Here is a 24,114-nt window from a genome sequence, read left to right as displayed (position 1 = left end):
GCACTCCAGAGACATATTCCATAAGAGACAGTTCCATGTTTTGATACCTGTCCTACTCCTGTACACCTAGATGATGACTACAGAGGAAGAGCACAGTTTGGCCTGCAGCTTTGGGGAATTAATGTGACTCAGATGCCTAGCACTAAATATGTTAAAGCTCTTGTCCAAATTAGTACCATAATTACCTGGAAAGCATATTTAAGTCCAAATGTATATATGTGGGGGTTGCCATGGCTTGGGTCAATGATGAAAACTTATTGTCTTGAAGAGAGATGATAACCTGAAAATCATGATCAATAGGATTATGATGAAGATAGACCTAGGTGACAGTCTGGAGCAGTATGTTGGGAAATATTATTTCCTTTCTAGGCATTTTATTTTGGACTTGAGACAAGGAAAACTTAAAAGAAACTCATGTGAGCAATCCTGTCTTTGTGCTCAAAATTAAAAAATGAATATTCATCCTATAAGCTTTGTTTAAGAGATTTATAATTCTTAATAGTAGGGCACATTCAGAGCTCAGTCCTTCACTGTTTTTCTCTCAATGTGTCTTTGAGTAACACATTCAACTAAGGCTTGTGACACTGCAATGATAATAGATATCTGGATTCCTTTGGTCACTGATACATTCCAAATAGACGATTAACTGTGGAAGATATACTCCTAAGGCAAATAGGTTTACACAGAAGGTAACCTGCATAGGGATATGGAATTTTTTTCTGAATGAGTGACTGACCTATGTGATGTGATTTTATGACACTTTCATTTGAATATTAAATTAATAATATTGAAGTTCAGAAAAATGTTTGATATTCATTTGTTTCTACATATATGATAAGATCAACATTTCTATAATTTTAGAGGATTCTAACTGCTTTGGGCTACTTTGACATCAGTGAAGAATTTTTCCATATCTGAAAGAACCTGCCATTGGAGAAGAGTTTTGAGGTTCAGTACTTGTACTGGTTACAGGATAAAATTTGAAACTTAAAACTGAGTATATTCATGAAGAAACATATATCAGAATTCCAGGTCCCACTGTAGACCCATTATTTCATATAATAAAGGGTATGCTATGAATGACACTAGAACACCCAATTTACACGTTGAATTTATTAGTGTTACCAAAATGGCAATATGCATGTCCTTTTGTGGATCAATGATGAGAACTCATATTGTCTTGAAGAGAGATGACGACCTAAAAATCTTGTTCAATAGGATTACATGGAGGCCCAGTGAAGTTGAGAATTTGGGGGAAAGATGTTGGGGAGCTTATTTCCCTTCGAAAGCAATGGAATCTCTAGAGGAAGTCTCGTGTGGCTCTACCCTGCCTATGGGAGTCCAAGAGGCCAAGACAAGAGTTTTCTTTCAGACTGCTTTGTGGGCCCTGGTTCCTCCCCGAAGACCCTGTTCTCAGCCATTCCTTAGCTCCTCTTCTCTCATTGTATCTTTCAGTCAAATATTCTGGCTGGGCTTTCATTGTGGCCTGAATGATCCCAGCTGAGTGGAAGTCATTGATCATTGAGGGAACCACAGACAATGTTGGACTGTGAGAAAGGCCAGCCATCTGGCCATACATAGTTTTGACCCTTTTCAAGAACCCAGAAGCCAAGAGAGCTTATTTCTCCTTGGTTGTCAGCCATACAGGATAAGATCTCTGGAAATTGAGAGCATTGGCAACTCATATTAACTTTTCATGAACTCATATTGCCTTTTTTAAAATTTAAGTAATATTTGAGTTTTATTCACTTACATATTGTGTTAACTTTGGGATATAACATTGTAAAATTTTATTGTGTTTATCATTATATTTTGATTTCTGTGTAGATTACATCATGTTCACCACCCAAAGACTAATTACAATCCATCACCACACACATGTGGCTAATACTCCCTTTCCCTCTTCTCCTTCCCCCATTCCCTTCTGGTAAGCACCAATCCAATTTCTGTCTCTAGATGATTGATTTTTGTTGTTTTTACCTTCTATTTATGAGTGCAATCATCCAGTGTTTGACTTTCTTTCTCTGACATTTTCCTTAGAGACTAAGACCCTCATGGTCCATCCACGTTGTCACAAATGGCCAGATTTCATCAATTCTTATGGCTGAGTAGTATTCCATTGTTCATATTTTCCACATCTTCTTTATCCATTCATCCCTCGATGAGCACCTAGGTTGCTTCCAAGTCTTGGCTCTTGTGAATAATGCTGCATTAAACATAGTAGTGCATGTATCTTTTGGGATTGGTATTTTCATGTTCTTTGGATAAACACCCAGCAGCAGAAAAGCAGAATCTTGTGGTTGTTCTATTCTTAAATTTTTGTGGAATCTGCATACTGTTTTCCATAGTGGCCGCTCCAGTTTGCACTCCCACCAGCAGTGTATGCGAGGTCCTTTCTTTCCACATACTCTCCAACTCTTTTCTTCCCTGCCTTATTAACTATAGCCATTCTGATGGCAGTGACATGATATCTTGTAGATTTGATTTGCATTTCTCTGATGGTTAATAATGCTGAACATCTTTTCATGTGCCTGTTGGCCATCTGTAGGTATCTTCTTTGGAGAAATGTCTGTTCATATCTTATACCCATTTTTTAATTGGGGTGTTAGTTTTTTTGTTGTTGAGATGTATGAGTTCTTTGTATGTTTTGAGTATTAACCCCTTATCATATATTTGGTTTGAAAATATCTTCTCCCAATTGTTACATTATCTTTTAGTTTTGTTGATGTGCAGACACTTTTTAGTTTGGTGTAATCCCATTTGTTTATTTTTTCTGTTTCCCTTGCCCAGTCAGACATGGTACCTGAAAATATACTGCTAAGACTGATATCACTGAACATACTGCCTATGTTTTCTTCTAGAAGTTTCATGGTTTCAGTCTTACCTAAAAATCATTCTCAATACCATTGCACTGAGGTCCGATGCCATTGAGAATTTTGGAGCCTAAAGTTGGGGATCACTTTTCCTTCTAGAGCTATGGGCTTGGGTCTTGAAGCAGCCAGTCCCTCGCAAGAATCTAATATTGCTGTACCCTGTGTATAGGCTCCTCATGACCAAGATAATTTTTATCTTTTAGTCTTTATTTCACTGGATCCATTTTTGGGTCCGGCCCTTGCCTCTTTTTCTCTTAATATGTCTTTCAGTGAAACATTTTGGCATGGGTTTCACCCTTGCCTGTATGATCAGACATATGTGGATGTCTTTAATTACAGTCATAAGATATAGAGAACATTGGACAACAGGGAAGGCCCACGTTAAAATAGTAAATAAGTTTGACTTCTTTTGAGAGCCTAAATACCAATAGATGGTTGATTTATCTTTTATGTCAGCACTATGGGATGCAATTTCTGGAAATTGAAAGCTTTTCATTATACCCATAATGGATCAAAGTGTAAATGGAGGAAATGTCTTTTTTAATTGCCTCCTGGTCAACATTCGCATTCATCCGTGTACCAGTTATGGCCAATAACTCTAATATGCTGAAGGAATGAGAAATGCTTGTGTCTGCTTTGGGTATAGGGACAACTTTCTCTAGGGAAGAATCATGCTCATGGCTTCAAGCAGGTGAGAAGTGAATCCCATTCATAGTCTTTGTTGAAAGACATTGTTGAGTATTTAGATAGCTGAATGGCAGCTCCTGAAGATTTATAGGACTTCACCATGTCATTTTAAGGAATTGCTGGCTCTTGCTGATGCCAGTTCTTTCTAGTTGGCCCTTTGATCATTTAGCTTTGCCAAATCAGGCCACTTCATCCATTTTTGTGTTCTTCCTCTGCAGGTGTAACTGCCCTGAATAATAGCTTTCTCAGGAATAAAAACCACTTTTTACTGAACTTTATGTTGAGGACCTGAGAATAAATTTTTCCATAGTTTCATCCCCACAGTGTGACAATATTTTGTGAATTATATTTGTTGACATGCCCATGTTGATATTGCAATTTTTGTTGTTGTTTCTGGGATGTTTTTGTACATAAATGGAAACTTTAAATTAATAGACAATGACTTTTTGTCCCCAACTTGAAATATTTCACAAATTTGTGAATAGAGTCAAAGTCAGCACAATTTCAATTTTGCTCATATCTGTCTTTTAAAAATGATTTTCATATGACTTCACAATTTCCAACTATCCATGTTAACATCCCTATAGACTGGAATGAAAGTTTATTCAGGTCTACTAATATTGCTTGATACTTGATGCTGCTCAATGCACACTGAGTATTTTTCTTCATTAAGAAAACTGTGTGCTCTGCCATTTTTGTTTCTGGTGAATATAAGGTGCACAGCCTTCATTATGGGCTCATTTTTGTTGAATCACCTTTATGATTCTTTGAGGAGTAGCATGTGTGAGGCACAAGCCCATGAGAAATGTAGTACTTCATTATGACAACTATCCTACCCTGTTTACTGGATAATGACTCCCAAAAAGAGCCTTATTTGGCCTGCTGACATTGAGTCAATTTTTATCTGTCTGGTGTCCGGCATCTAGAACTCTTATCCAGATTACACCCTGTTTCTGTAATCTAATCGTGGTAATCATATTCAGGTCCAGGTGCATTGGTGAAGTGAGAGAGCCCTGGTGGATCAATGATGCAACCTAATATTGTTTTGAAGAGATATGGTGATCTAAAAATTATGCTTGATAGGATTATGTTAAGACCCATTCTCAAGAACAATCCTATGAGAGGACACTGGGGATCCTACTTCCTTTGTAGAACAATGCTGTTTTGGACTTGACACAACAAAGTTCTTAGGAGGATTTTTTGTCTATGAGCTTCTCTGTGAATGATGCGTACTCATACTTTATACTTTGTATAGTGATCTATATACCGTAATAGTAGGGCTTTTCAGAAGTTATTCCTTAGGTCTTTTTATCTCATAGTCCCTTTCAGAGAGACTTTTGGCCAAGGGTTACACCATTGCATTGATAATCAGAGATGAGTGAATTACTTTGATCTTAGACACATGTTAAATAGAGTATTAGACCACTACTAATGAGTCCTGATCTAAGGCAATAGGTTTTTCTTATTTAGTGACCCTGAATATCAATATGGGGCTTACTTCTGTTAGAATGTCCATCCTATGGTATATGATCCTATAAAAACTGAAATCTTTCTGTTTTACCTGAGATTGTTCAGATTACAAACTGAGGAATTTGTTTTCCTAACTGGAACCCTGGCAACATTCTTCTCAATCTGTATACACATCAAAACCAATATTTTAATATACTTAGGTTACCGAAGCTGCTTTTCTTTACATTTGAGTCACAAAAGAACTTTCTATAACTGAATGATCATGCCAATGGAGTAGACATTGTGAGATTCAGGAATTTTCCTGGTCCATGGGTCTTATTTTGAATAAATTGTTATGTTACTGGTTATCTGAATTGCACCATATCAATATAATGAATTGCATGTCCTTGGTGATAACAGTTTTTCCTGATTGGCTGTTTGCTCTGTTTAGCTTCTCCAAATTGGGCCACTTGGCCCAATTTGGAGTTTTTCCTGTCCATGAGTGATTGCCTTAATGGATGGCATCTTCATGAGGCCACTATTGACTGAAATTTCATTGAAATGATGTTGAGAATTTTTCTGAACCATCCTTTCATCTCCACTATGTGATAATTTTCTTCCCAATGTACAGAAGTACACATTTTCATCGTGATTATGTACCCTTATATGGTATTTTGTATTGTTTTTGTGATGGTTTTTGAAAAGTTTTACTCTTGAGAATCCTGAAAACCAGCATGGAGTTTACTTCTCAATGAGCGACCACACTACAGAATATGATCCTACAATGAAGTCACTTTGTTTTGTCTGAAACCAAGGTTGAAAATTGAAGAAATTTTTCCCTAACTGGTTCAGGGAAACCTTAGTCTATGTCTATATTCATGTCAAGGCTGTGTTTCTAATATATCATAGAAGATTATAACCTTTTGTGCTGCATTTGGGTCATCAAATAACTTTCTATAACTGAAGGACCATGTTAGTATAGTTGAGATAATGAGATTCAGTAATTTGCCCCACCCAGGGGGTGAATGTTGATAACATTGTTGAATAAACAGATAGCTGAATTGCACTTCCTGATATCATGTGGCTTCACTAATTCAATATAATGAAGTGTATAGTTTGGGTGATGCCAGTTGTTCCTTACTGGCCATTTGATTTGTCTAAATCACCAAATCAAACAACATTGGTTCCTTTATGAGTTCTTCTTTTTCCATGAGTGATTGATGTAAAGGATGACATTCTTAATGAGAAGGTCAATTTTACTGTAATTTCATAAGAATGCTATTGATAATTTTTCTGATTCTTGGTTTCATCACCACCATTGATAATCTTAGCCCTGAGCACAAGAGTAGACATATTTATCCCAATTATAATATTTTTGTGTTGCTGTTTTTGTGATGACTGTGGGACATGGATGAGAACTGTTAACATACAGACAATGACTTATCAGCCACAGCCTGAAAACTGTCATACATGGGTTGAGAGGTTGAATGAAAGCACAATTCCAATTATTCTATCATCTGTTTTCTACAAAATAAATTTCACATGGCTTCATAGTGTCATTTTATATCCAATTTGAAATGCAATGGACCATGTCAGTGTTGCTAATATCGCTCCTTGATCAAATGTACCAGGAATGAGCAATAAGATACTCTGGTTTTAGCATGATGCCTCCTGGTTGGTTTTCCAAAGTCAAGAAACTTATGTACTTTGTCTACCTTTTGTTTGGTGAATTAATGGCACACAGCCTCTGTAATGGATCATTTATGCAGGAATGATCATATGGGTCCATTAAGGAGAAGCATGCATGAACCACATGCCCAATGGAAATGTAGTACTTTGTTTTGACACCTCTCATATTTGTGTTCACCCAGATAGTGATTCCAGAGGAAGAATCCTGTTCAGCCTGCTGTCCCCAGGGCAATCAATATCCACCAGGTGTCCAGCATGCAATACAGCCAACTTTCATAATTTCCTGCATCCATCTTTGGTAAGCATAGTGAGGTCCAAGTGTATGTATGCTTGGGGAGTCACACGTGTTGCATCAATTATGAGACCTCATATTTTAATGAAGAGCTCTGAATAACTAAATATCATGCTCAATGGGATTACATTGAGACCCACCCTAGGTTTACAATCCTAGGACAGAGTTTTGAGGTTCCTTGTTTTTCTTTTACAGATGCATTTTGTGTTGATCACTTTGTCATTTATAACTTTGTCTATGCATTTCAAATTGAACAATAACTGTCAGCTTTTTCAATGGTCAATAAGTTCTAATAATTTGACACATTTGGGGCTCATCTCAGCTCTTTTTCTCTCATTGTTTCTTTTAGTAAGGTGTGTGACAAGATATGCATAATAAAACTGATGAGATGTGAATGTCAGTGTTAGTCACAAATATCTTCCAAGTAGACTTTTGGGCTTATGAATATTTACCCTAAGGCAATTAGATTTACCATTTGGGTAACCTGAATATCCATATGAGGTTTTCTACTCAATGTGTGACTGAACTACTTGATTTGATCCCATGACAAAATCTTTAATTTTTACCTGAATTTAGTGTTATTGACAGTGAAGAAATTTTTTTTCTTTGGTATTCAGTCCAATGCATGATATTTATTTGGATATGTAAATAGATAGACCAATTTTCCTTTATTGTTACTAAAGGAGTCTAATGATGTTAGGCTGCTTTGAGGTCACTGAGATAAATTCCATCACTGAAGGACCCTCACAGTGGAGAAGATAATGTTAGATTCAGAATTTTCTTTTCCCACAAATGTTAAAATTGAATCCATTGATGAGAAAACTATCTGAATTTCACTCCCATGTATCTTGTGAGTTCTTTATTTTCAGTATAATAAAAACATAGTCTATGAATGATTCCATTTACTGATTGGCCAATAACTAGGTTCACCAAATCAGGCAACATGTGTCCTGTTATGAATTCTTCTCATGAGTGACCAATACAGTTGATGTCATCCTCATTTTAAAAACATCACCTTTTACTGTGATTTCTTTAAATAATTTTGAGACATTTTCAGAGTGATAATTCTTGTCTCTATGGTGTGTTATTCTTTAGTATAAATATAAGAGTAGATATATTCACCCCTCTTATTATATTTTCATTTTGGTCTTGTTTTTTCATATGTGTGGGGCACTGATGAGAACTCAGAACATATATACAGTGTCACATCAGGCATATGCTTGAAATCCCTATATATGGGTTGTCCAATACACATGAGAATGAATACACTTGGACTTCTGTTTTCCAGTATGATGTGGAAAGTACTTGGAAATTGTCACCCTCATTGACACAATGAAGAAAAATATGAATAGATTGAAAATCACCAGTTCCTCTGGAATTCATTAGACAGTTGAAGACACAGGAAAGTCACTACCACAAAAATTACAAGGATTGTCTGTCAGATAGAGAGAATCACAACTTACTCCAACATTAGCCCAGGAGCAAAACCTCCACTGGAACTAGTATCAAGGTGGGAAAATTTACAGTGTAATTGACAATCACAATTGCTGGAGGCTCATTGTCAACAAGTTTAAGAGTTAAAAACTCCTGTGGGGACCTCTCTTAGTGGAAGCCCCATGCTTGTGTAAGTTTTATCTCCAGAAACCCTACCAGGTTCTCACAGTGAATACTGCAGAAAAATCCCCTACTGCTTCTGTCAGATGAAGGACCAAGGTAGACATTTTGAAACATGTCCAGAGCATTCTCTTTTTCTTTTTTTTTCTTAAAGATGATTGGCACCTGAGTTAACAACTATTGCCAATCTTTTTTTTCTCTGCTTTTTTAATCCCCCAATCCCACCAGTACATAGTTGTATATTTTAGTTGTGGGTCATTCTAGTTGTGGCACGTGGGACACCACCTCAAGGTGGCCTGATAAGTGGTGCCATGTCCTCGCCCAGGATCAGAACTGGTGAAACCCCAGGCTGCTGAAGCGGAGCACGTGAACTTAACCACTTGGCCATGGGGCCGTCCTCTTTTCTCTTTTTCTTAATAAGGCCTGACTTCAAAGGAAACTATTTAACCAGAGCCTAACTTGTGTTTTACCAGAACAAATTAACCTGAGAGAAATAAATGCCCAACTTCAGCCTGCTATAAGCCTGCTCCATAAGGAAAAGAAAATGCCCAATCCAGTCCACGCTAGTCTTCAACGTAGGAGAAGGGAAATACCCAACTCCAGCACTGCTCCTGCCTTCCTGTCTTACTGAGGAGGCCAGGGGGAGGAATTCTGAGACCCTCTATAAGGTCACAGCCTACTAGCACAGTCTCATTAACAGATTAATATCTAATCATAGGACTATAGAATGCTTCCCCTCTCCTCATACCTTACCACAACAGCAATAGGACTCCTTTATAACAACAGGACAGTATAATGGAAATAATGCACACCTCAGGCCTTAAGAAATCTCAGAAGGTCTTCCATGATCTGGATTTTGGTGTGAGCCTCGCTATTATTTTTATGTGAGACCCAGCAACTAGAATGTGTTTGCACAGTTTGTATGAGAAGGGCAGGGCAATGACTTCTGGTTTCGATATCCTTCTTGACAAATCTCAACATTGTGTTGGCTTTCTTTCAGCTATAGATAATGGCCTTGTCTTTAGGAAACAATCTGAAAAAACTCTTAGTTTCTGTTTTTAAGGCTGCAAAATTCCAATAAAAGTTAAAGAAGTACTGCCTGACTCTAAAAAGTCACAATAAATAATTTCCCACCTCTCTATATGTGTAGTGAGCTTATTTTTTTAATTATAAAAAGCAATAAGTTCACTGCATAACTCTGGAAAATGAGAAAAAATACAAAGAAAACAAAACATTCATATTGTCTGTGTGTATCTGTATGTAGATATTTTAACATAATGGTGTCCATATCTAACTGTATCTAACTTACTTTTTAAATATATTAATAAGATATGAACATTTTTCTCCTGTCATTTATGTTGACCTTCATGTACAGAATTGTTTCTAGTAGATGGAATTCTATCATATGAGTGTATCATGATTTATTAAACTTTTACTTTACTGTTGAAAAGAAAAAGAAGTCTCTAGGGAAACCCAAAGACAAAAAAGAAGACAGGAACAGAGATACCAGACGAAATTTTAGCTGTGACACTTACAGCTACAGTAAAGTAAATACAGTCTAACCTCTAGCCAAATAAACATAAAAAACCTCACAATAAAGGCCTATTCACCTCAGTTCCTTTTACCCAATATATCATGCCTGGTCTTCAGCAAAAAATTATAAGGCGTACTTAAAAGACAAAAAATACAACTTGACACAACAGATAAAGCATCAGAATCAGATTTATGTATCGCAGAGTCGATAGCATTATCAGACCAGGAACTTAAAACAACTATGATTAACATGTTGATGGCTCTAATGGAAAAGTGGGTGACATGAAAGAACAGATGAGTAATGTAAACAGCTATATTATCCTAGAAAGTGAAAGAGAAATACTTTCTCAGACAAGCAAAAATTGAGACAGTTTGTTACCAATAGTCCAGCCTTACAGTAAATATAAAAGGAAATTATTCAAAAAGGGGGAAAATGATATCAGTCAGACAATCAAATCTACATAAAGAAAGAAATCATTGGCTAAGGAATAAATGAAGGTAAAATAGAATATATTGTTTTTATTATTCTGAATTGATCTGACAAATAACAGTTTGTTCAGAATAATAACAACAACAATGTGCTTTGTGATTCTAGCTAATGAATAGTGAAATAAATGACAGCAATATTATAAGGCCTGATGTCTTATTTCCAGAAGCTGAATTATACATGACTTCAGAGGTTTTATTTTATGAGAATTAATAGGCAAGGGATTATGGTGATTGTTATGGATATGGTTTGCTTATTATATAGACAAGGGATAATCAATGTGATAATCTCATTTCTGCATGACGCCACCTGACTGGTTCTCCAAAGTCAAGAAACCTGTATATTTTGGCCTCCTTGTGTTGGTGAATCAATGGTCTACAGCCTATATAATAAATTAAGTCACTTTTGGAGTCCTGACTAGTAAGGAAAATCATGCTTGAGCAAAATAACCATGAAAAGTGTAGTTTTTCTTTTTGACACCTGTCCTACTCCTGTCCACATAGATAATAACAGAAGAAGAACACCATCTGGTCTGCTGCACTTGGGGCAATTTATACCAACCAGGTGTCCAGTATTGAATGTGCAAGAACCATAATTCACCTTAGAACAGTGGTCCCATTAATCCACCTCTGGTAAGCATATTCAACTCCAAGAGTCTGTATGAATGGGGAATGCCATGGATTAGATCAATCATGAGAATTTATATTGCCTTGAACAGAGATGATGACATAAAAATTGTGCTCAATAGGATTATGTGGAGGCCCATAATAGGTGACAAACCTAGAACTAGAAGTTTGGAATCCTTATTTCCTTCTAGGTGAATAATTTTGTGGCTTGAGACAATGACACCATTGTAGGAAACTTGCTTGGCCCAACCCTATCTGTATGCTTCTAGGTGAACAACAAATTATGATACTTTAAGCATTGTTTTAGTTATTTATTATTTCTGATAGCATGGAATATTTGCAATTCATTCCTTGAATCTTTTTCTCTCACTGTGTGTTTCAGTAAGACATGTTTCAAGAGATGTACCATTCCTTTAATAAAAGTGGAGTGGATGCCTTGGTTACAGATACATTCAAAACAGACATTGGACTAGCGATGATTCACCCTTATGCCTATTAGGTTTACTCAGAATATCAATATGGGTTTTCTTCTCAATGAGGGACCAATCTACTTGATGCAATGCCATGAAAAAATATTTGCTTTCTATCTGAATTTGATATGATTGAAAGTTGAGGAAATTTTTTTTCACTTTTTGCTTCATAGTATCCAGTCCAATGTGTAATATTCATTTGAATATTTTTGCACAACTGGTCTGATCTTTCTATAATATTATTAAGCAGTTGTAATGGTACTGGCAGTTTTTGACTCACTGGTGAACTTTTCATGACTAAAGGATCATGCCAGTGGAGACAGAAATGTGACATTCAGTGGCCAATAAGTACATTCAAAGATATTCAACATCATTAGCCATCAGGGAAATACAAATCAAAACCACAATGAGATCCCACTTCACACCCACCAGGATGGTTGTAATAAAAATGATGATGAATACTGGTAGAGAAGTGGAGAAATTGGAACACTCATGCATTGCTGGTGGAAATATAAATTGGTGTGGCCACTTTGGAAAGCAGTCTAGCAGTTCAAGAGGTTTACATAGTTACCATATGATCTGGCAATTCTACTCCCAGCTATATACCCAAGAGAGATGAGAACATGTATCCACACAAAAACTTGTATTCATAGCTGCATCGTTCCTAACAGCCAAGAAGTAGAAACAACCCAAATGTTCATCAACTGATGATTGGATAAATAAAATGTGCTATAATCACACAATGGAATATGATTCAGCAATAAAAAAGAATGAAGTACCAACACACGCCACAACATGGATGAAACTTGAAAACATTAAGCAAAGTGAAAGAAGCTTGTCACAAAAGACTACATATTGTGTGATTCCATTTAGAAGAAAAGCCCAGAATAAGCAAATCCACAGAGACAGAAAGTAAATGAGTGGCTATCTAGGGCTGGGGAGATTGGGGGGAATCAGGAAGCGACTGTTAATGGGTACAGGGCTTCTTTTTGGGGGTGATGAAATGTTCTAAAATTGATTGTGGTCTTGGTTACACAACTCAGTGAGTATACTAAACATCCTTGATTCTACACTTTAAATGGGTTAATTGTATGGTCTATGAATCAGAGCTCAACAAGGCTGGTTTGAAGAGAAATAGATGATGAAAAACTGTAACTTACTGATCCTGCCTTTATTTAAAGTTTTTTTTTTAAGGATTTTATTTGTTTCCTTTTTCTCCCCAAAGCCCCCCAGTACATAGTTGTATATTCTCTGTTGTGGGTCCTTCTAGTTGTGGCATGTGGGATGCTGCCTCAGCGTGGTTTGATGAGCAGTGCCATGTCCCTGCCCAGGATTCGAACCAACGAAACACTGGGCCGCCTGCAGCGGAGCACACGAACTTAACCACTCGGCCACGGGGCCAGCCCCCTTTATTTAAAGTTTTGACATTTTCTTCATCATAGATTTTTTTGCATTATTTTTGCTTCAAAAAAATATATTGCATTAATATGTTTAAAAAAATGTGACATTCAGTAATCTGCTTTGCTCATTGACTTGAATAAATTGATAAGCAAACTGCTATCTGAATTATAAATCCCAAATTTCATGTGGCTACATTATTTTCAATATAATGAAAATGTATACTATGAATACTGCCAATTGTTCCTGATAGGGCTTTTGAGATGAATAGGTGTACCATATGAGGCAACACATGTCCCATTATGCATTCTACTTCTCCTTGAGTGACTGACCTATTTTATGGCATCCCCATGAGAAAAACATCTTTTTACTGAAATTTTGCTGAAATCATGTTGTGACATTTTCTTAGTCATGGTTACTCTCTATGTTGTGATATTATTTTGGTCTAAATATAGGAGTAGACATATTCACCCTTATTATAATATTTTCATGTTGCTCTGCATTTGTAATGTTTTTGAGACATTTATGAGGACTCATAACATAAAGACTAGACATTTGACCACAAGTTGGAAATACCTGTACATGCATTTCTCAAACCAATACAATGTATACAAATTCCATGTGGCCTGATCTGATCTGATTTCTACATCCTTAGATTGATGTGGCTTCAAGAATGCCAGTGCATTATGAGCATTCATATACAACACACCACACCAATTGTTATTGATATGACTTTCTTGAATATATAAACAAGGGAAGATCAATGGGATGCTCTTGTTTCTGCATGAAATCACTGGATTGCTTCTCCAAAGTCAAGTGACCTGTAAGTTTTGTCCTTATTAAGTTTTGTGAATCAATGGACTAAAATCTATGTAATGGGTCTTTTTTTGAGTATCGACAATTTTCCTCAATTAATGAAAAGCATGCATGACCCATACACACTGGAGAGACATAGTTATTTTCACACCTGTTCTATCTCTGTCCTCTTAGATGATGATATGGAAGAACATTCTTGGGCTTGCTGTGACTGGAGAGATTGATACAACCCAGGTATCCTGTAATAAATATGCCCTAACTCCAATTCACCTTAGCACCAGAGTTCCAGGAAGCCTTCATTGGTAAGTTGATCAGGTCCAGATGTATGTAAACATGGGGAGTGCCATGGCGTCAGTCAGGGATGAGGCCTTATATTATCTTGAAGAGAAATGATGACTTAAAAATCATTCTCAATAGAATTACACTGAGGCTCAGCTTAGATGACAATCCTGGGATAGATAATAGTCACTCCTTATTTCCTTTCTAAGAGAATTTTATTTTGAACTTGAGATATGAAACCTCATGGGTAACTTGTTTTTTCAACTTTTCTATGCACCTATAAATAAACAAAAAATTCTCATTTGTTAAGCTTTGTTTTGGTGATCTATAATTTCTACTAGTATATCATATTCAGGTTTCATTCCTTGGCCCTTTTTCTCTCATTTTGTGTTTCAGTAAGACTTGCTCTCAAGAGATGAAACATTCCATTATAAAATATCAATAGCTTATTTTGTTGACACACATATTCCATATAGAGCATTGAACTATTGAAGACTCACACCTAAGACAATTAGTTTTCCTCATTCAGTCAACCTGAATATCAACACAGAATTTTCTTCTTGTTGTAATCCTCATGGCAAAATACGTACTTTTTTCTCTGAACTTCTTATGATTGAATGTTATGCAGTTTTTTGATTCACTGTTACCTAGTCCAACAAACAATATTCATTTGGGTGTAAACACATGACTGGACAAAAATTGCTGTAGTATTATTATGGGACTCTTATGGTGTTGTACTGTTTTAGGTCAGCGATAAGCTTCCCATAACACTAGTACCATTCTAATAGAGGAGAATATGAGAGTTCGATAATGTGCTTTGCCTATGAAACTTAAAATTGAATAATTTGATGGCAAAATTTATACCCAAATTTTTGTCTCCTGAGTAGCGTGTAACCCCATTATTTTCAGAATAATGAGAGTATATGCTGTGAATAATGACAGCTTTTACTTTTATGGACTTTGAGATGACTAGATTCACCAATTCAGTCATCATGGGCCCCAATATGGTTTCTTCTTCCCATGAGTGAGTGACCTACTAGATGGCCTACTCTTGGAAAATGTTCACTTTTTACTGAAATTTCATTGAAATAATGTTGGAATATTTTCAGTCATGTTTACCATCTCTATGGTATGATGAATAATATTATATGTTATCCAATGTCAAGAATCTTGTATGCTTTGTCCTTATGATGTTAATGCATCAATGGTGTAGAGCCTTAGTAGTGTGTCTTTGTGATGGTATGGACAGTGTCTCTCCACTAATAAATAGCATGTATAAGACAGTGTCTCTCCACTAATAAATAGCATGTATAAGCCATACACATGTGAAGGATTTATTTCTGATTTTGAACTACTATCCTATCCCTATCTTCCTAGATAACTATTGAGTAAAAGCACTCTTTGTACTACCATCCAAGTATACGATAGTGAGTCTAACTGGTCTCCTGCCACTTTTGAACCATGGCTTGAGGATACCATTTTGGTAAATGTTTATAAGTTAAAGTGCAAGTATGTGAGGAGAGTGTCTTGAGGAGATGTGATGTCATAAAAATCATGCTCAATAGGATTATGCTAAGGCCCAAAAGTGGTCCAAACTGTGAAACAAGGTGTAGGCCATCATTAGATTTTTCTAGAGTGTTCTGTTTTGGGGTTGGTAGAAAGAAATCCTTTTGGGAATCTTGTTTCATCCACCTCTATTTATCTGCTTCTAAGAGAATTTTTTTATTCTTTTATCCTGATTTTAGTGTCTTTATTCTTAGTATTCATATATTGTTAGAATAGACACATTTGCTTAGTTTTCCTCATTGTATGCTTCGGAATGTCCAATTAGCAAGAGATGTGCCATTCCATGGAAAAGATATGAGTTCTGCCATTGGTGATTAAAAAGTTCCAAATAGGCTGGGGCTGTCCCAGTGGTGTAGTGGTTATGTTCACACTCTCTGCTTTGGCACCTGGGGCTCACAGTTTCAGATCCCGGGCACAGACCTAGCAGCACTCATTGAGCCATACTGTGGCAGCATCCCACATAAAATAGAGGAAGATTGGTACAGATGTTAGCTCGGTGACAATCTTCCTCAAGAAAAAAGAGGAAGATTGGCTACATATGTTAGCTCAAGGCCAGTCTTCCTCACACACACACACAAATTCCAAATAGGCCATTTGACTGTTGAACTCTGGCCTTTAAAATGATTATATCCACTTCTTCATACAAAATGAGTGATGGCCTATTCTAAGTTGCCCTTGATTTGTAAAATTTAATACAACTACAGGTGGTCTGAAATCCTATTTCCAGATCCAGATTTTCCTGTGGCTTTATTAAGTTTATGGTAGTCCCCTCTTATCCATGGTTTTGCTTTCCGTGGTTTCAGTTATCCATGGACAACACAGTTCAAAAATATTAAATGGAAAATTTCAGAAATAAACAATTTATAAGTTTTAAATTGCACGTCATTCTGAGCAGCATGACGAAATTTTGAGCTATCCTTCTTGGTCCCACCTTGACGTGAATCATCTATTTGTCCAGAATGTCCACACTGTATATGCTACCTGCCCGTTAGTCACTTAGTAGCCATCTCAGTTACCAGATCCACTGTCATGGCATCACAGTGCTTCTGTTCAAGTAGACCTTATTTTACTTAATAATGGCCCCAAAGCACAAAATTAGTGGTGCTGGAAATTTTGATATGCCAAAGAGAAGCCATAAAGTGCTTCCTTTAAGTAAAAAGAACTTAATATATATAGAGCTCGGTACTATCCAAGGTTTCAGGCAGCCACTGAGGGTCTTGGGACATATGCCCCTCAGACAAAGGGGGGACTACTGTCTTATAAAGGAATATATGTGCTATGTATGATGCCAGTTGTTACTGAGATGGGTCCTTGCATATTTAGCCAAGGGATGATGATGAGAAACTTTATTTATGCATAGAAATAATTTCTTGCCAGGTTATCAAAATACATGAACTCACATCCTTGGTCCTTACTGTATGTGGTGGATCAATGGCCCACAGCCTAAGTAATGGGTCATATTTTTCTTCAATTATTTTATTGAGGCTATAATAATTTATATCATTGTATAATTTCAGGTGTACAATATTATTTAGCAGTTTCTGTACAGACTGCATCGTGCTCACTACCAGCAGTATAAGTTTTATCTATCACCGTATATATGTGCCTCTTTACCCTTTTTGCTCACCTCCCTACTCCCTTGCCCTCTGGAAATGACTTATCTGTTCTCTGTTCGTATGTTTGTTTACCTTCCACATATGAGTGAAATCATGTGGTGTTTCTCTTTCTCTGGCTTAGTTCGCTTAACATAATATCCTCAAGGTTCATCCATGTTGTTGCAAATGGGATAATTTTGTCTTTTTTATGCCTGAGTAGTATTCCATTATATATTTATATACTACATCTTGTTTATCCATTCATCAGTCAGTGAGCACTTGGGTTGCTTCCATGTCTTGGCTATTGTGAATAATGCTTCAATGAATATAGGGGTGCATAAATCTCTTTGAATTGTTGATTTCAAGTTCTTTTGATAAATGTCCAGTAGTGGGATAGTTGAATCATATGGTATTTATATTTTTAATTTTTCGATAAATCTCCATACTGTTTTCCATAGTGACTGCACCAGTTTCTATTCCTACCAGCAGTGTATGAGGGTTCCGTTTTCTCCACATCCTCTCCAACATTTGTTGTTTTTTGTCTTGGTAAATATAGGTATTCTGACAGGCGTAAGATGACATCTCATTGTAGTTTTCATTTGCATTTCCCTAGTAATTAGTGATGTTAAACATCTTTTCATGTGCCTGTTGGCCATCAATATATCTTCTTTGGAAAAATATCTGTTCATATCCTCTTCCAATTTTTGATCGGGTTGTTTGTTTTTTGTTGTTGAGTTGTATGAGATCTTTATATATTTTGGAAATTAACCCCCTGTCAGATATGTGATTTGCAAATACTTTCTCCCATTTGGTGAGTTGTCTTTTCATTTTGTTCATGGTTTCCTTTGCCTTGCAGAAGCTTTTTAGTTTGATGTAGTCCCATTTGTTTATTTTTTTATTTTGTTTCCCTTGCCTGAGTAGGCACGGTATTTGAAAAGATGTTGATAAGACCGATGTGAAAGAGTGTACTGCCTATATTTTCTTCTAGAAGTTTTGTGGTTTCAGGTCTTACATTCAAGTCTTTAATCCATTTTGAGTTAATTTTTGTGTATGGTGTAAGATAACAATCTACTTTAATTCTTTTGCATGTGGCTGTCCAGTTTTCCCAACACCTTTTATTGAAGAGATTTTCCTTTATCTATTGTATGTTCTTGGCTCCTTTGTTGAAAATTATCTGCCCATAGATGTGTGCTTTTATTTATTGGGTTTCGATTCTGTTTCGTTGATCTCTGTGTCTGTTTCTGTGCCAGCACCATGCTGTTTTGATTACTGTAGCTCTCTAGTATATTTTGAAGTCAGGGATTTTGATGCCTCCAGGCTTGTTCATTTTTCTCAGCATTGTGTTGGCTATTTGGGGTCTTTTGTTGCCCCATATGAATTTTAGGATTCTTTGTTCTATTTCCGTGAAGAATGTTATTAGGATTCTGATTAAGATTGTGTTGAACTTGTAGGTAATGTGGACATTTTAGACCTTTTTTATTCTTCCAATTCATGAGCATGGAATATCTTTCCATCTCTTTATGTCCTATTCAATTACTTTCAATAATGTCTTATAGTTTTCAGTGTATAAATCTTTCACCTCCTTGGTTAAATTTATTCCTAGATATTTTATTCTTTTTATTACAGTTGTATATGGGATTATACTATTGACTTCTCTTTCTGTTAGTCTGTTATTAGTGCACAGAAATGCACTGGGGCCAGCCCCATGGCTGAGTAGTTAAGTTTACATGCTCCACTTTGGTGGCCCAGGGTTTTGCTGGTTTGGATCCTGGGCACAGACATGGCACCACTCATCAGGCCATGCTGAGGTGGTGTCTCAAATAGCACAACCATAAGGACCTACAACTAGAATATACAACTATATATTGGGGGGGCTTCGGGGAGAAGAAGAAGAAAAATGATTGGCAACAGATGTTAGCTTAGGTGCCAATATGGGAAAAAAAAAATGTACTGATTTTTGTAGTTGATTTTGTACCCTATACAAACTTTCCTATAGTTGTTGATTATTTCTAATACTTTTCTGGTGGATTCTTTATGGTTTTCTATATATAGAATGATGTCATCCACAAATAGCAAGAGTTTCACTTCTTCCTTTCCAATTTGGATATCTTTTATTTCTTTTTCTTGCCTAATTGCTCTGACCAAAACCTCCAGTACTATGTTGAATATGAGTGGCAAGAGTGAGTACCCTTGTCTTGTTCCTGTTCTCAGAAGGGTGGCTTTCAGTTTTTCACCATTAAGTATGGTGTTGGCTGTAAGTTAATATGTGAGTTAATAATATGGCCTTTATTATGTTGAGATACTTCCCTTCTATATCCATTTTCTTGAGAGTTTTTATCATAAATGGATGTTGGATCTTGTTAAATGCTTTCTCTGCATGTAATGAGATGATAATGTGAATTTTATTCCTCATTTTCTTAAAGTGGCATATCACATTCATTGATTTGCAGATGTTGAACCATCCCTGCATCCCTGGTATTAATCCCGCTTGATCGTGGTGAATTATCCTTTTAATATATTACTATATTTGGTTTGCCAATATTTTGTTGAAGATCTTTGCATCTATGTTCATCAGCAATATTGGCTGGTAATTTTCCTACTTTGTGTTGTCCTTGTCTGGTTTTGCCATCAGGGTGATATTGGCCTCATAGAATAAGTTAGGAAGAATCTCATCTTCTTAAAATTTTGTAATACTTTGAGAAGGATAGGTATTAAATCTTCTTTGAATGTTTGGTGGAATTCTCAAGAAGCTGTCTGGTCCTGGACTTTTGTTTTTTGGGAGGCTTTTAATTACTGTTTCAATCTCTTTACTTGTGATTGGTCTCTTCAGATTCTCTATTTATTCTTGATTCACTTTTGGCAGGTTGTATGAGTCTGAGAATTTATCCTTTCCTTCTAGGTTATCCAATTTGTTGACATATAGTTTTTCATAATATTCTCTTATGATCTTTTGATTTCTGTGATATCCATTGTAATTTCTCTTCATTTATTTTTAATTTTATTTATTTGACCCTTCTCTTTGTTTTTCTTAGTGAGTCTGGCTAAGGGTTTGTCAATTTTATTTATCTTCTTGAGGAACCAGCTCTTGGCTTCATTCATCCTTTCTATTGTTGTTTAGTCTCTATTTCATTTATTTCTGGACTAATTTTTATAATTTCCCTCATTCTGCTGACTTTGAGCTCTGTTTGTCCTTCTTTCTAGTTCTGTCAGGTTTATTTTAAGATGGCTTATTGAGATTTTTCTGGTTTCTTGAGGTAGGCCTGCATTGCTATAAATTTCCTTCTTAGTACTACTTTCACTGCATTCCTTTAAGAGTTTGTATGTAGTGTTTTCATTTTCATTTGTCTCCGGGTATTCCCAACATATGGTCTATCTTTGATAATGTTCCATGTACACTTAAGAAGATTGTGTATTCTGCTGTTTTTGGATGGAATGTTCTATATATATCTATTAAGTCCCTCTGGTCTAGTGTTTCATTTAAGTCTACTGTTCACTTGACTTTCTGTCTAGATGATCTATCCATTGATGTAAGTGGGGGTGTAGAGGTCCCTTATTATTATTGTATAGCTGCTAATTTCTCACTCTAAGTCTGTTAATAGTTGCTTTAGATACTTTCATGCTCCTCTGTTAGGTGCATATATATTCATAAGTGTTATGTCCTCTAGATGGAATGTCCATTTTATCATTATATACTACCCTTCTTTGTCTCTAATTGCCTTTTTTATCTTGAAGTATGCTTTGTCTGATATAAGTATGGCAGCACCTGCTTTCTTTTGCTTGCCTTTTGCTTGGAGTATCATTTTCCATCTTTTCACTCTCAACCTGTGTTTGCCTTTAGAGCTAAGGTGTGTTTCCTGGAGGCAGCATAGTTTTGGGTGCTGTTTTTTAATCCATCTAGCCACTCTGTGTCTTTCATTTGAAGAATTCAATCCATTTACATTTAGAGTGATTATTGATCTATGAGGGCTTAATACTGCCATTTTATCTCTTGTTTTTCTGTTGTTCTATGTTTCCATTGTTTCTCTTCCCTTGTATTTCTGAATGCCATTTCAGTTTGGTGGTTTTCTGTGATGGTTTCCTCAGTTTTCTCTTCATTTATGACCTGTATCTCTGTTCTGATTTTTTGTTTACTGGTTACCACGGGCTTTGTATAAAAGATCCTGTAGATGATATAGTTCATTTTCTGATGGCTTCTCATCTCCATTAATCTAAGTGGATTCCGTCCCTTTCCTCTTTCCCTTCTGAGTTATTTTTGTCAGAAATTCTCATTTTTTGTTGTGAGTTTGTGACTAAATTGAAGTATTTATAGGGATTTTTTAATGCTTTCCTTCCCTTTATCTTTTATGTTATAAATACGTGTTTGCGGTCTTGTTCTGATAGAGAGCTTCAATTTCCTATTTTATCTGCATATTTATCTCCTTGCTCAAGGCTTTGTAAACTTTTGCCTTTTTGTTTCACATTTGAGGATATCCTTGATCATTACTCATAAGGGAGTTCTAGTTGTGGTGAACTCCCTCAGCTTTTGTTTATCTGGGAAAACTTTTATTTCTACATCATATCTGGAGGATAGTTTTATTGGATAGAGGTTCTTGTCTGAAAGCTTTTGTCTTCCATTATTTTGAATATATCATTCCATTCTCTCCTAGCTTGTAGAGTTTCTGTTGAGAAGTCTGCTAAAATCCTGATAAGGGTTCCTTTGTAGATTATTCTCTTCTGCCTTGCTGCCTTTAATATTTTTTCTTTGTCATCAACTTTTGCTAGCTTTATTATATGCCTAGGAGAAAGTTTTTAGGATTGATGTAATTAGGAGTTCTGTTGGCTTCACTTACTTGTAAGCCCAGTTCTTTCCCCAGGTTTTGGAAGTTCTCAGCTATTATTTCTTTGAGCAAGCTGTCTGTTCCTTTGTCCCTCACTTCTCTCTGGAATACCTATTATCCTTATGTTGAATTTCCTAATTGAGTCAGATATCTCTTGAAGAATTTCGTCATTTTTTAAAAAGTCTTAGCTCTCTCTCCTCCTCCACCTGAAGCATTTCTGTATTTCTGTCCTATAAATCACTAGTTCTTCTAAACGTCTCCTTCAAAACATCAGCTTTGCTTCTTTAAGGATTCCAGATTGTGTTTTATCTCATTCATTGTGTTCTTCATCTGCAGAATTTCTGTTGTTGGGGTTCTTTTTACAGTTTCAATCTCTTTGGTGAAGTATTCCTTCCTTTCATTAATTTTATTCCTTAGCTCATTGAACTGACTTTCTGAGTTTTCCTATAAATCATTGAATTTCTTCAAGACAGCTATTTTGAATTCTCTGTCATTGAGATTTTAAATTTCTGTAACATCAGGACTGGTTTCTGGAGACTTAGCATTTTACTTCTGCTCTGAAGTGCTACTGTAGTTTTTCATGGTGTTTGATGGAACTGATCCTTAGCCAAGGCATTTGTAGTAGTATCAGGACACAGATTCCACCTGCCACCTCTGGTGAGGTGGGAAGGAGCTGCATTTTCTGAACACTGAGTCTGCTGGAAGTTGTGCCAGCAGGGCTCCTCTCCATTTTCCCTCTGGCCACAATAACTTGGCGGGTCACACATACACACCGAGGCACTATAGTGTGGGATCACTGTGTTGGCAGGGGACCTGCTGAGCTGATGTGCTAGATGGAGAGAAGGGGCACTTTCTTTCTCATACAGGGGCCCACTCTGCACTTTCAGGCAGTTTGCCTGAGCTGCTGCACTTAGTGGGGGCTTTTTCTTGAGGGCTGAGCTGCAGCACTTGGTGTGGAGCTTTCCCATGGGTGGGGCTGCCAGAGGACAGTGGGCACTCCCATAGGCAGAGCCACAACTCCAAAAGTGAAAGTGTTCATGCTCATGTCTGCCTGCCCCCTGCCTCCTCTTACAGTTGCATGCTGGCTGCTGTGTGAGGACCTGTAACCTATACAGCTGCCACCAGGAAGAGGGGGAATCTTCCTACCTCCTTTCACTGTTTCCAGGGGATCCTATACCCCCACCTTCAGATGTATAGCTGTGTGGCTCTCTCAGACATCCTATTGTGATTTGTAGGGAACCTCTGTTGGTTAATGAATGTCCATTTAGTTGTAACTTAGTGAAGAGAAACTAGGGAACAACTCACTCCACCATGATACTGACAACACTAATGGGTCATGTTTTGAGTATCATATATGTCAATCTTGTAGAAATTAGGAAGTACAAGCAGGAGCCATATACACATAAGAGAGGTAATCCTATTCTTTGTCTATAGTCTTACTCCTGTCCTACTACAGAAAAACTACTGAGGAAGAACACTTTTAACCCTGTTGCCCATGGGGTAATTTGTATCACCTAAGTGTCCTGCACTGAATATGCCAGCATGGAGTCCACTATAGCACCAGTGTTTAAGAAAACCATCTCTGATAATCATATTAAGTCTAAGTGTATGTATGCATATGAGTGCCATGGCTTGGGTCAAGAGTGAGATGTTATCTTGAAGGGAAGTGGTGACACAAAAATCAAGCTCAGTTGGATTATGTTTAGGCCTAGCCTAGGTGACAATCATTAAATGAGACTTTGGATTTCTTAGTTCCCTTTCATGGAAATTTAATTTGGGGCTTCAGACAATGAAATCTTTCTGTGAAACTTGTTTTGCATACCTCTATCTATGCATTGCTAAGTGAACTACAAAAAAATTCTGATTCTTTAAGTGTTATTTAAGTTATCTATGATTTCATGAATATTTGGTGCTGAGACTTTG

The 24,114-nt window shown here is 36.6% G+C and overlaps 8 non-coding genes across 8 annotated transcripts; all 8 read left to right on the top strand.

Moving 5' to 3' along the window:
• Positions 1-237: 237 nt before the first annotated feature.
• LOC124236505 (small nucleolar RNA SNORD115) lies at positions 238-321 on the top strand. Its single transcript, XR_006887743.1, has one exon. It is a non-coding gene; the product is annotated as a small nucleolar RNA SNORD115 (small nucleolar RNA).
• An 832-nt stretch (positions 322-1,153) lies between these two features.
• Positions 1,154-1,234, top strand: LOC124236501 (small nucleolar RNA SNORD115). The gene has a single exon (XR_006887740.1). It is a non-coding gene; the product is annotated as a small nucleolar RNA SNORD115 (small nucleolar RNA).
• A 3,344-nt stretch (positions 1,235-4,578) lies between these two features.
• Positions 4,579-4,659, top strand: LOC124236506 (small nucleolar RNA SNORD115). The gene has a single exon (XR_006887744.1). It is a non-coding gene; the product is annotated as a small nucleolar RNA SNORD115 (small nucleolar RNA).
• A 2,388-nt stretch (positions 4,660-7,047) lies between these two features.
• On the top strand, positions 7,048-7,128 carry LOC124236508 (small nucleolar RNA SNORD115). Its single transcript, XR_006887746.1, has one exon. It is a non-coding gene; the product is annotated as a small nucleolar RNA SNORD115 (small nucleolar RNA).
• A 4,179-nt stretch (positions 7,129-11,307) lies between these two features.
• Positions 11,308-11,388, top strand: LOC124236503 (small nucleolar RNA SNORD115). Its single transcript, XR_006887742.1, has one exon. It is a non-coding gene; the product is annotated as a small nucleolar RNA SNORD115 (small nucleolar RNA).
• Positions 11,389-14,286: 2,898 nt separating this feature from the next.
• On the top strand, positions 14,287-14,367 carry LOC124236502 (small nucleolar RNA SNORD115). The gene has a single exon (XR_006887741.1). It is a non-coding gene; the product is annotated as a small nucleolar RNA SNORD115 (small nucleolar RNA).
• Positions 14,368-15,716: 1,349 nt separating this feature from the next.
• On the top strand, positions 15,717-15,794 carry LOC124236510 (small nucleolar RNA SNORD115). Its single transcript, XR_006887748.1, has one exon. It is a non-coding gene; the product is annotated as a small nucleolar RNA SNORD115 (small nucleolar RNA).
• Positions 15,795-23,825: 8,031 nt separating this feature from the next.
• LOC124236509 (small nucleolar RNA SNORD115) lies at positions 23,826-23,901 on the top strand. The gene has a single exon (XR_006887747.1). It is a non-coding gene; the product is annotated as a small nucleolar RNA SNORD115 (small nucleolar RNA).
• The last annotated feature ends 213 nt before the right edge of the window (positions 23,902-24,114 follow it).

Source organism: Equus quagga, chromosome 2 (assembly GCF_021613505.1).
Source record: "Equus quagga isolate Etosha38 chromosome 2, UCLA_HA_Equagga_1.0, whole genome shotgun sequence".
Taxonomy (NCBI): Eukaryota; Metazoa; Chordata; class Mammalia; order Perissodactyla; family Equidae; genus Equus; species Equus quagga.
Note: the sequence above shows the minus strand (reverse complement) of the source record. Positions and strands in the feature narration are given on the sequence as shown.